Below are 11,042 nucleotides of genomic sequence, written 5' to 3'. Positions count from 1 at the left end.
AAATGATTTGTAATGTCTTATTCTATATTCATCTGATGTCTGCCTTTTGGGGTGTAGGACTGCAAGGCAAGGGTTTGGGTTTTTTCCCTGTCCTGAGGAGGATGCAGATGGAGAAGGTATCAGCTCACAGAGAGAAAAAAAATGGAAGCAAGAGTTTGTAATGTAAACCATACTGATCTTAAACTTTTGGTTTCTTCTACATTTTCTTCCTGAATTTCTTAAAACAACATTGTAAGGAAAGTTTGTTGTTCTGTTTTTATTTTGTTTTTTTTTCTGTCTATAGCAGAACAGCTGTTCTGCTTTTTGCCCAGGGTTAGCTTATTAAGTTTAAACATATGTTCCTGAATAGTTTTCAGCCTGCAGCAGACAACCAAACTTGAATAATTTGTCTCTGTTATTACACATATTCAGATCAGTAACACTTGAATCTTTGCTGAATGTTTTACCCAGAATAGTTGCAGCCATTTATTATCCTGAATCTACAGGCGGCATTTCCGCGACAGTGGGTGACGGACAGAATTTGCCTCCAGATGGTGCTAGGGAACAGGTGTGTGATAGTCTTAGGAATATTAATGTGACTGGCATTAATGATTAATAATGATGTTTGTCATAGGAGATGCTTCGGCTTACATCTGGTTCCTGTAGCCTGTGTGAAGGGAAGGCTCCCAGTATTGCATGGCAATGCAATTAGCTATGGAGATGCTCCTGGTGAAAGGTCAGGCAGCGCTCAAGTGTTTGCAGAGTTACCAGCTTCTATGAAATTCTTAGTCTAGGATGAAAACACTGGTTGTGTAAAAAGAGTATTTAGTCTGCTCAAAATCGCTTACTCTACAAGAGGGTAACATTGCTCTGGTTCAGGCTTAGCCACATGCTCAAATCTTACCTGGTCTGAGCTCTCAAATCCTTTTTGCTGCTGCAGCGTTGCAAAAAACAGTTGACAAGTTTATGTCCCACAGCTCCCAGCTCATCAGAGCGCTGCCAAGGTCTGCCAGCTCCACGTGGGCTATGGGGGTTCTGTGAGACAGCCTGTGCCCCCCAAACCTGCAGCAGCAGGGCTCAGAAGTGCTTGCGGTGGTACAGGAGCGTGGTTGGGGCTGGGGAAAGATTCCCCCTGGGTGAGAGAAACCTGGCACTGCAGCAGCCATGGGCAGGATGAGCCTGGCAGGGTGCCTGTGGTAAAACAGACTGGCTTTGTCCTCTCCTTAGACCTGTGGCGCCTGAGCTTGGTCATGGCGTACGTGGCCTGGCGCTCCAGAAAAGGAAAGCTCAGGGTCATTCCCACCCTGTCTCAGCATCCCCAACACCAAACAAGGGTCCAAAGTAGCACCCTTTCCCTGGTGCCATTGGTTTTGCTGTACAAACTGTGCCTCAGCCGCCTGCAGCCAGTGCCAGGGGGGTGACAGGCATGAAAACCCAACTTTTTAAGAGGCTTACTTGGGACTGGGGGTAGCTGTAATGTGCCGGGGGAGGAAGTGTGGTGGAAGTGTGAAAAACATCATTAATCCCTCAGCAGTCATCCTGTGTCTTTACCATGAAAGGGGAATTCAGTTGGGAGCTGGCATTTCTGCCTGCAGTCCTGGGCTAGCGCCTGGTCTGAAGGGACTAGAGAATTCAGAACAGCTCAGGCAGCCATGTGGGTGCAGACCATGAAACCCTCTGTGCCCACAAAAGCTGGGCTTTGCAATAGCGGTGTCTGTGCTGAACCCTGCCACGGCTGCTCAGGTTGCCTGGACAAGCCATGTCCCCTCCTACGTAGCACAGGACACTGCAGTGCCAGGAATGTACTGGGGGAAGGACCCAGTGCAAATTTAGCTGAATGCTGTGTTTAGCTTTCAGGAAGCCTGAGGGGAAATAGAGAGAAAGCACAGAGTTAGTAGAGACTCAAATTTTCTTCTCAGTCATGCCGTTAATTTGGGGGGACACTAACAGCCCCAGTCAGCTCTGTCTCATGGAGGTGGAATGGCACAAACAATCTGCAGCAGTATGGGAAGCAGTAGGTCCCAAACTCCATCTGATACCTTTAGCCATCATCTTTCCTTGATGTGATGGAAAAATCCAGAAAGGTGATTTCTTTAGCATAATTAGTGCCTTCAGAGTGCCTTGCTTGTTAGTCAGTGCTCTGTTATTGATGCAGCTCTGGCTGGTACAGCTTCTGCCAGGAAAAAAAAAAGCCGCATGTCACTTGGTTCTTTCCAGGCTTAAAATAATGCACTCACACGCACTGTGTGCACTGGGGACTCCCACACGTGCAAGGACTTACAGCTAGGGCATAGCTTAATGCCAGGCATGAATAATGAGGGGGACGCATGGTGCTGGTAATAGTGTGGAGCTACTTTCCACAGGCTGAGCTTGTAGATCTACAGAGTTTCAAAAGCAGATTTGTCTGTTGATAGAGACAAAATAGTGGATCAGTGTACGCCATCAGCAGCTATGAAATCACACAGAGGTGCTTTGTGCCTTCCTTGTTCAATGAGCATCTTGAAGAAGTAGCAGGGGCTGGAGAGGTGCTGAAATTGCAATTCCTTGGCTGGCTGGTGTTGACGCCCTTTCGCCACCCATGCCACGTTGTTTGCAGGACTCATGTGGAACAAGACTTTGACTTTGCCTGAAGGCCAGGTAACTTGCAAGAGTGGAGTGAGTACAGTAGAATTAAAAGGTTCAGCATTAAGTCACTTGAGCTTCTCAGATCCTGGAAATCCCCTCTGAGTTCAGGACTGATGGCTAAGTGCCTGTCTATGGGCTCTATTTATGCTCACTCAAATAGTTTTTGGAGGGCTGCAGGTGGAGCATTCTCCTGGGGGCCTTTCTTCTGAAACTTGTTTTTGGTCATGGGCTAGCAGGGTGTGAATCTGCTGAACTCTGGGACAAACTGCAAGGGTGATGAATTTTTCTAGATTTCTACACGGGAACAAGCAAGGACATGGTAATGAGGTCAAGTGGATGACATGCTGTTTAATCTTGCTGTTTGTTGTGATAAGAGTTTAAACAAATCGACCAAGGTCTTTTACTAGAGGTGCCTCCAAACAAGCTCCTATGCAATGCATAGATAGGCTGTCTAGAGGCAAAAGCAAATAAATAATTGGCTAGAAATGTAACTTTCATCACTAACAAACTTCTGCATTTGTTTGTTTTTTCATTACTGCAGGCTGGGGCTTGAACCTCTGTTCCCATTACAGAGCAGGAAAATGAATTCAAGAGGCTCACTGGCTTAATAGAAAGGTTTGTTGTTCTTCTCCTTGCTTTCTATACACAGTACAAAGATACAGCTGAGATCAAAGAAAGGATATGAATTGCCATAGCACCTACTTGTCTCAGCGTTTTCTTCTTCAGCAGGTGGTTATTCATCCGTTCATTTCCCCTGCTGGGGCTGGCTTTTCTCTCGGTGTGGGACATGGGCCCCTCAGTTCCAGAAGGACAGGGAACTGCTGGAGAGAGTCCAGCGCAGGGCAACAAAGATGATGAAGGGAGTGGAGCATCTCCCTTATGAGGAAAGGCTGAGGGAGCTGGGGCTCTTTAGTTTGGAGAAGAGGAGACTGAGGGATGTCCTTATTAATGTTTACAACTATATAAAGGGTGAGTGTCATGAGGATGGAGCCAGGCTCTTCTTGGTGACACCCAATGGTAGGACAAGGGGTAATGGGTTCAAAATGGAACACAAGAGGTTCCACTTAAATTTGAGAAGAAACTTCTTCTCAGTAAGGGTATCAGAACACTGGAACAGGCTGCCCAGGGGGGTTGTGGAGTCTCCTACTCTGGAGACATTCAAAACCCACCTGGACACCTTCCTGTGTAACCTCATCTAAGTGTTCCTGCTCCAGCAGGGGGACTGGACTAGGTGATCTTTTGAGGTCCCTTCCAATCCCTAATATTCTGTGATTCTGTGATAACCCTCACTGCCCTACTTGCTGGCCCCACCACACAGGGAGTGCAAGGTATCACCTTCAGAGCCTGGCAAACTTCTATTTACTCTCTTTGAGGTGCTGCGAATGACAAAAAAGTGAGAAAACACGGTGAGGATCATTGGCCCAATGAATTCATGCCAGGGGCAGGAGCTAATACTCATCTTCCGGAATGCTCCACGTTGTGCACAGAGAGATGCTGTCAACAAGGTGCTTAGTGCAAACACAGGAGATCAGTACTGCTGCTGTGTGCAGGTCTGCTGATGAAATCAGTGATGTGGTTTACCTGAAAAAGTGGAAATAATGATGCACTGGGGCAAAGAGTCTGTAGAAGTATGGTGCAGCCACTTCTGCCCTAAAAAACAGTGTAATTGCATGATGCTGTTGTCTGGCTTGGCTGCTGCAGAGGGCTTCGGTGTACCGAGCCATTGGTGCGTGGAGTGCTTGTCACGTAGCAAGTGCACAGGTGGCATCAAGGATCTTAAGACAAAGCTGTAAAAAAGCTAGAGACATGGCATATGCACGAAACGGGAAGATCTGGCTTGTTTTCAAAGGGCTGTGGTCTGAAAAACAAGCTACTTCTGCAATGGCACTTGGGGACACGCCCAATGTCCTACCAAAGCAACAGTCAACGTAAAAATAAATGGATTTTACCTGCAATGCCTGGGTCAGGTAATATGCCTACACATACTGCCTTCAAAGGCAGGTGAGGCAGCATGATGTCCATGGTCAGTGGCTGCAAACAGATGAGCTGGCCTGCCATGGCAGAGCACCAGCACCACGGCGTGGCCGAGCAAACCTTTGTCTTCTCAGCGTGGAAGCGGGTGCAGCAACCTGAAAGACCATGAGGTAGCACTGACGCGAAGGGAAACAGGGATGCATCCTCCTGGTTTGGAAGTGCAGGGGTGAGACACGAAGTCATAGTATTGGGTCAGTGCATGAACTGTGTCTGGGGCTGGCAGTCAGAGACTGTCTGCAGAGGTGGGACAGCTGTTTGTGCTCCCACCCTGCATTGTCTCTATTGATGAAGCCTGTAATGCTAAACAGCAGCAGAGTTGTGTCCTGTGGTGCTGTGGTGCAGGATGTCCTCTCCATCTGCTGCAAGTTCCCTGTAGCTGCTGGTACTTGCTGGATCTGAGTCACACTTGTTGCCAGGGGATAACAGCTGATGCGTCCCTGCCTCCTCCTCCCCACACAAAGGCATCCTGGCTCCATCACAGCGTGTTTTGGGGTTCACCCGATCCAGAGCACGGCAGACGGGCAATGCAGCACCACAGTCCAGGTGAGGTGCCTGGCTCCTTCCCATGGGTATTTTGTATTTCTGTGGCAGGGTATGGACACTAGGTTTAACTTCTTTAATACATACATTCAGCTTTTGTGTCTGCTTTTTCGGTTGTGCCAGGACTGTATGTTCTGGCCCCAAAGAGTGCAAACAGACACTTGACTCCTTGTCAGTGCCCAGCCACTGTACTGATCAATTCCTCTGTCCCCCATTGATAGGAGACAAGTTATCTAATGGGCAGCACAACCTATAAAGCATTTTTTCCCTCAAGGATTTGTGACCTCCTCACCATGGCAATGCCAGTCTCCTACTCATGTACTGTGATGCTCCCATTACAGCCCAGCACCCCCAGTGCTCCATTTCCAGTCCCCTGCGTGCCTCCCTGATCCCTGCAATGGTGCCGCTGCCTCCTCTGCATGCCCTCTGGGCTCTGCCCACCACAATACCTCAGCTTTCTTCTGCATCCCTGTGGCCTCCCTGTAATTTCCCAGCTCTCTTCCACATCACCTGCCCACACCTGTTGAATTGCTGTTTGGGCAAGAAATATCAAGTGCTGAAATGAGTCCAGAGCAGGGCAGGTCATGTTTGGATAGTTGCTGGTGTCACACTCAGCAGCTGGGTGTGTGCCTCCTCCTGGTAGTCCTGAGGGGGACTGGAGGCATTCAGTGTCAGCTAAGTGGCCAACAACTCTCACAAACCTTGTGGGAACTTTGTATCTCCAATCTCCAAGAGCTCTGTCTGCTTGCCAAATTTTGTTCACTGTTGTCAAAAATGGTGAGTTGTGGATGTGGACCAGGGGGCAGCAGGACCACGTTAACTGATTTCCATGGGAATGTGTATCTGTCAGATGCTAGGTCTCTCAGGTGGAATGGGACCTGCTAATGGGGACCTCCTGGGTTTGCTCAGCACATGACCATTGCTGAACCCATTAGATGGAAAGGGCCTGGGATTATCTAGCAGGAAGGTCTGTCTTTGTGAAGTGCACTGCCTGGAGAGGGCACCTTTGAAGTCCTGCTTGGCACTGGCTTACTGGTATAAATATATAGAGAGAGCATTTTTGTGCTCAGAACATTTTTGGACACACAACAAAGGCGGAGGAAGTGAACAAATGGAGTGAGCACTGCGGGAAAAGTTAAATGGACCCTTCTGTGGAGAGCTCCAGTCAAAGCATCACTAGGTAACTTCCCGTCTCTTCAGGGGTCGTTATTCTTGCCTGGGAAAGTCAGGGTGGAAACTCAGCTCTGTACTACACAAGACCTCTGTGCTGAGTTGAGACAATGGCAAGTAGACATACAGCACTATATAATATGCATGAGAAGATGTCAATGCTCTCCAAAATCATCCCTTCTGGACTTCCAGTGAGTGCAGAACATCCACTGCCAATCTGTGTCCCTGTGTCCATTTATCCAAAGAGGTTTTCTCTTGATTGGCACCTGGAGGCTGCTGTGGTATCAGGATGCTCAGAGTCTTGGAGTCCTTAAGATGCCCTTTTCTGGGAGAGGTGCAGCTACACACAGTGGTCTTGCTTCATCCCTCAGTGTGGTAGGGGAGGGTGAATACTGAGGCATCACTGAGAAAGGCAAGGACTGGCCCTGTTGCCAGCAGTGGCAGACAGAGTTGAGGTTCAGTGGGAGCCCTGCTGGCAGAAGCTGTCTTGCCCCCATCTCTCAGGGATGGGGAGAAGTCTCTTTCCCACTTACCCCCCACCCCACATAGCACTGGATGTGGGTCTCATTGCTGGAAGCCCACAGGGAAGTTTTACCAGAGCTGAGGAAAGGCAGCATGGGAAAATGTTGTGTCCATGTGCTGTTTGCTGGTGCAGCTCCTCACCATGACCCTGTGCTCTTGAACCACCCAGGGCGATGAAGGACTCAGCCGAAAAGGCTGAGTGGGACTGGTCTGGTAGGTGGGTTCAAGGGGACTTGTTCCCTGGCTCTGACAGCTGCCATTCCTCTAGGAAGGACACCACCCAGGACGAGGCTGCCAGGGACAACTATGAAGTTGCCAAGATGCCTTTCTCAGAGGTTTCCCAGCTGTTAGAAGATGAGGCTCAGTTCAGCCAAATCAGGAAGCATGGGATCTTTCTTCTTCTGCTCGCTAGTAGAGTTACCTGGATGACTAATAGCAGCCCTCCAACACTCTTTGAATCTCTCTTTAAATTTCTTTCTTATAGGGCTGAGTAACTAGGTTACTCAGAAGCTGTTAGTAACACAGTAGACTGATTCCCTCTGTCCCAGATTGTCGTTTTCATGATTTGCATTTCAAGATGCACAATAATACAGTTGTGTGTGGTTTACCGTGGCTCAGCTTAGCACCCAGCAGTCTTTACAAAGTGCATGAGCTGGTTTGTTACAGGACATGGAATCTGTCCTCCTGCTCTTTGAGAAACACAGAGATAAGCTGGTGGCCGCTGGTGAGGTAGTCTGCTCTGATTTCTGTGTAACCAAAGGTCATTTGATTTGACTATATGCAAAATGTAATCTCTGGCTGTTTATGTTCCTCTGCATGGATTGACATGAAATTAGTTGGGATTAAACCCCAAACTTTTATTTTCCTGGCTAAACATCCATGCAGGAGTAAAATGAAAATCGCAGATCCCACAAGGGGATGTATTGATAGGAGATGTTTGAAATGCAGGACATTGTAGGGAAGCTAAAGATGTGATTTTAGTCACTTAGATATTTACCAGGAGTATTTTCACAGCTGATGTCACACTCTCATGACACCCTGCGGGCTGGTGAAACAGGGGGGGCTACTTTCAAATACAAAGGGCTACAGGCAGGGTGCCCTCCCCCCTTTTTTGGGGAGAGTACAGGGGACTTGTTTTCTTCTTCACGTTATTGTATTTCCAGATACGTTGCCTTTCAGAGAGAGCTGCTTTCATAGAATAATAGAACAGTTTGGGTTGGAAGGGACCTTCAAAGCTCATCCAGTCCAACCCCCTGCAATGAGCAGGGACATCTTCAACCAGATCAGGTTGCTCAGAGCCCCGTCCAGCCTGGCCTGGAATGTCTCCAGGGATGGGGCATCTACCACCTCTCTGGGCAACCTGGGCCAGTGTTTTACCACCCACATTGTAAAAAATGTTTTCCTTGCATCCAGCCTGAATCTCCCCTCCTTTAGTTTAAAACCCTTACCCGTTGTCCTGTCAGAAGAAGCCCTGCTAAAAAGTCTGTCCCCCTCCTTCTTATAGACCCCTTTCAAGTATTGAAAGGCTATAATAATGTCTCTCTGGAGCCTTCTCTTCTCCAGGCTGAACAACCCCAGTTTCTCAGCTTTCTGCACTGTTTCTTCATTGCTAAGAGCTTCTGTCATTCTCTTGAGAAAATTAAACCAGTAAAGGCACAAGATCCCCACAATTTGAAGTTCATTGCATTTTGTGAAATCTTAACTGGCTCTTTGTGCAAGCTGGGCTGAACTTCACTCCATGGCTTGTGTCTACACCTTAGCAACACAAGGAGCAGCAGAGTTCTTGTGCTGCAGCTGGCCACAGAAAAACAACTGGACTTGCCAGTGCAAGTCAGAAACCTTTCACACAGTGTCTCCTTCATATATGGGACTTTAACTGGGCTCAACAGGCATCACAGCTCCACAGGAATCCTCTAAAGAACATGAGGAGTTGTTTTGAAGTTTGAGTTTATCCAAGTGTTCAGTGGCTCGAGATGAAAAAATAACAATACTTGTGAGCACTTACATCTAGGAGAGTGGTGTCTTTGCCAGATGCGAACTAGAAAAATGTTCCTTTCCAGCTGTGCCTCTGCTAAGGACGTAGGAGACTTCCCAGCTTTTCTCCAAAAGGAGACTTTGTTTTATGGTTCTTTTAGCACTCACATCATCCTTCCAGTCGTAAATGGGTTATGCTCCCCCAGAAGGAGCACTCAGGATTTAGACTTGTGATAATCACTCCCATGGCTTCCTTTTTTCTCCCGTGGTGCATGATGTAGCAGATGAAAGGTTCCCACTGAAGTAAGGAGAGAAGAATGAAAGCGGGCCTGCTCTCACCCCCAGAGAATTTTGCTAGTGATATGCCTGTGCAAGGCTGCACCACAAGGATGTGCCTCCTGTCCAGTTACTCTTAAAAACTCCTTCTTGACTCAAGTTCAGGTTTCAGCCTTTGATATACATAACTTGCGATGGAGGGGGGAGGATGGGGCAAAGAAGCTTATGTTGTTCTTATTATAAATAAGCATGCTGCATATGGTTTATATACATGGAGAAGGGTCATAGCTGTATTTCCATAGGTGTTCAGGGCACTGATAGAATAAAAACAAGCTAAATCTCATACAACACTTGCGAAAGACTCTCTTAAACTTCAGATGGATGTGAACAGCTACAAAAAGGAAATAACATATGTCCAGCAGTGATGACTGGAAAACAAATATTTGGAGGAAATCAAAGATCAGTATTCCAGAGCAGTACTGCTTTGCAGTGCACTGTCTGTGTAATCTGGTCATAAGCCAGTTTGAGCGACTGGAAGAGGATGTTTTGGGTATAGTCTACTGCCAGCTCTTCCACTTAGACCCTTTGGATCTGGCATAGCAGATACAAAGGTGGGGCTGGAAAAAAAGAGCTGGGTGTTTATCCCCGCCTGCTGCTTTTGGTTTCTGTCCAGTTCACTGCGAGTCAGAGCAGCCCCTGCTCACTCCCTGCCCTCTGGCTCTAAGTGCCCGCTCAAAACAGTGTCAGGAGTGAGTTAGTGTAAAGGTTTGGGAAACCACTGCAGGATGGTATCCTTCCCCCAGACTGCCTACACTGTAGGGTCAATCTGTGACCAAAAACCAGGTGAGGTCCTTTCCCTTGTACTTCCAGTAGCAAAAGGATGAAGATCAAACGGCACCCTCCATGGTAACAGTTCAGTGCTGTCATAGAACGATAGAACAGCTTGGGTTGGAAGGAACCTTTAAAAGTCATCCAGCCCAACCCCCCTGCAATGAGCAGAGGCATCTTCAATCAGACCAGGTTGCTCAGAGCCCAGCCTGGCCTTGACTGTCTCCAGGGATGGGGCATCTACCACCTCTCTGGAAAACCTGGGTCAGGCTCTCACCACCCTCATTGTAAGAACTTTCTTCCTCATGCCTAGCCTGAATCTGCCCTCCTTTAGTTTAAAACCATCGCCCCTTGTCCTGTTGCAACAGGCCCTGCTAAAATGTCTGTCCCCATCTTTCTTATAGGCCCCTTTAAAGGACTGAAAGGCCGCAATAATCATCTTAGTATGTGTTTAGTGGACGTACAACACTATTAAAACTGATGGAAGTAGAAGGAAAACTAGAAGGAAAAAGCAAAGGTCCGCCTTGCTTTCCCACAGCTATTGCGTCTGCATGCAGCAGTGGGTGCACACCGTCCTCTGAACCACCTGTGGCTGCCTCCCCAGCTGACCTCTGCTCCTTGCTCTCCACAGTGCTCCCAGTGCCAAGCTGAACTCTGTTTATCCCCACAGCTGCTCTTTATTGTGAAAAGAAGGCTACTGCTTTCTAAAAGTAAACAAATTCAAATTTAAGATACAAGTGATAAACTTGCTCAGCGTCACTCTGCTTTCCTGAGGTGTGTGTTTGCATTGAGCAGAAACATGCACCCTTGCTCAGCTAACAGGCAAACGATTGCTTTCCTGAAGGAGGAAGGTAGGCATTGCTCCTGTGGTTTTTTTTTTGTGTGTGTGTGTTTGTTTGTGGGGGTTTTTGTTTGTTTGCTCTTTGTTTTTGTTTGTTTGTTTGTTTGTTTTGCCTATGCTTACACAGAGGTGATGGTAACACATCTCTTGCCTGGAATTTACGTCTCAAGACTCAGCCATGTCAAGAGAGGTGGGTAAAAAGCACAGAGGTGCTCCTTAGTACTGACCTAGTAAAGTGAGTAATCACAAAATA

The sequence above is a fragment of the Patagioenas fasciata genome, chromosome 3 (assembly GCF_037038585.1).
Source record: "Patagioenas fasciata isolate bPatFas1 chromosome 3, bPatFas1.hap1, whole genome shotgun sequence".
NCBI classification, from domain to species: Eukaryota; Metazoa; Chordata; class Aves; order Columbiformes; family Columbidae; genus Patagioenas; species Patagioenas fasciata.
The sequence above is the reverse complement of the archived record's forward strand: the minus strand, read 5'-3'. Positions refer to the sequence as shown.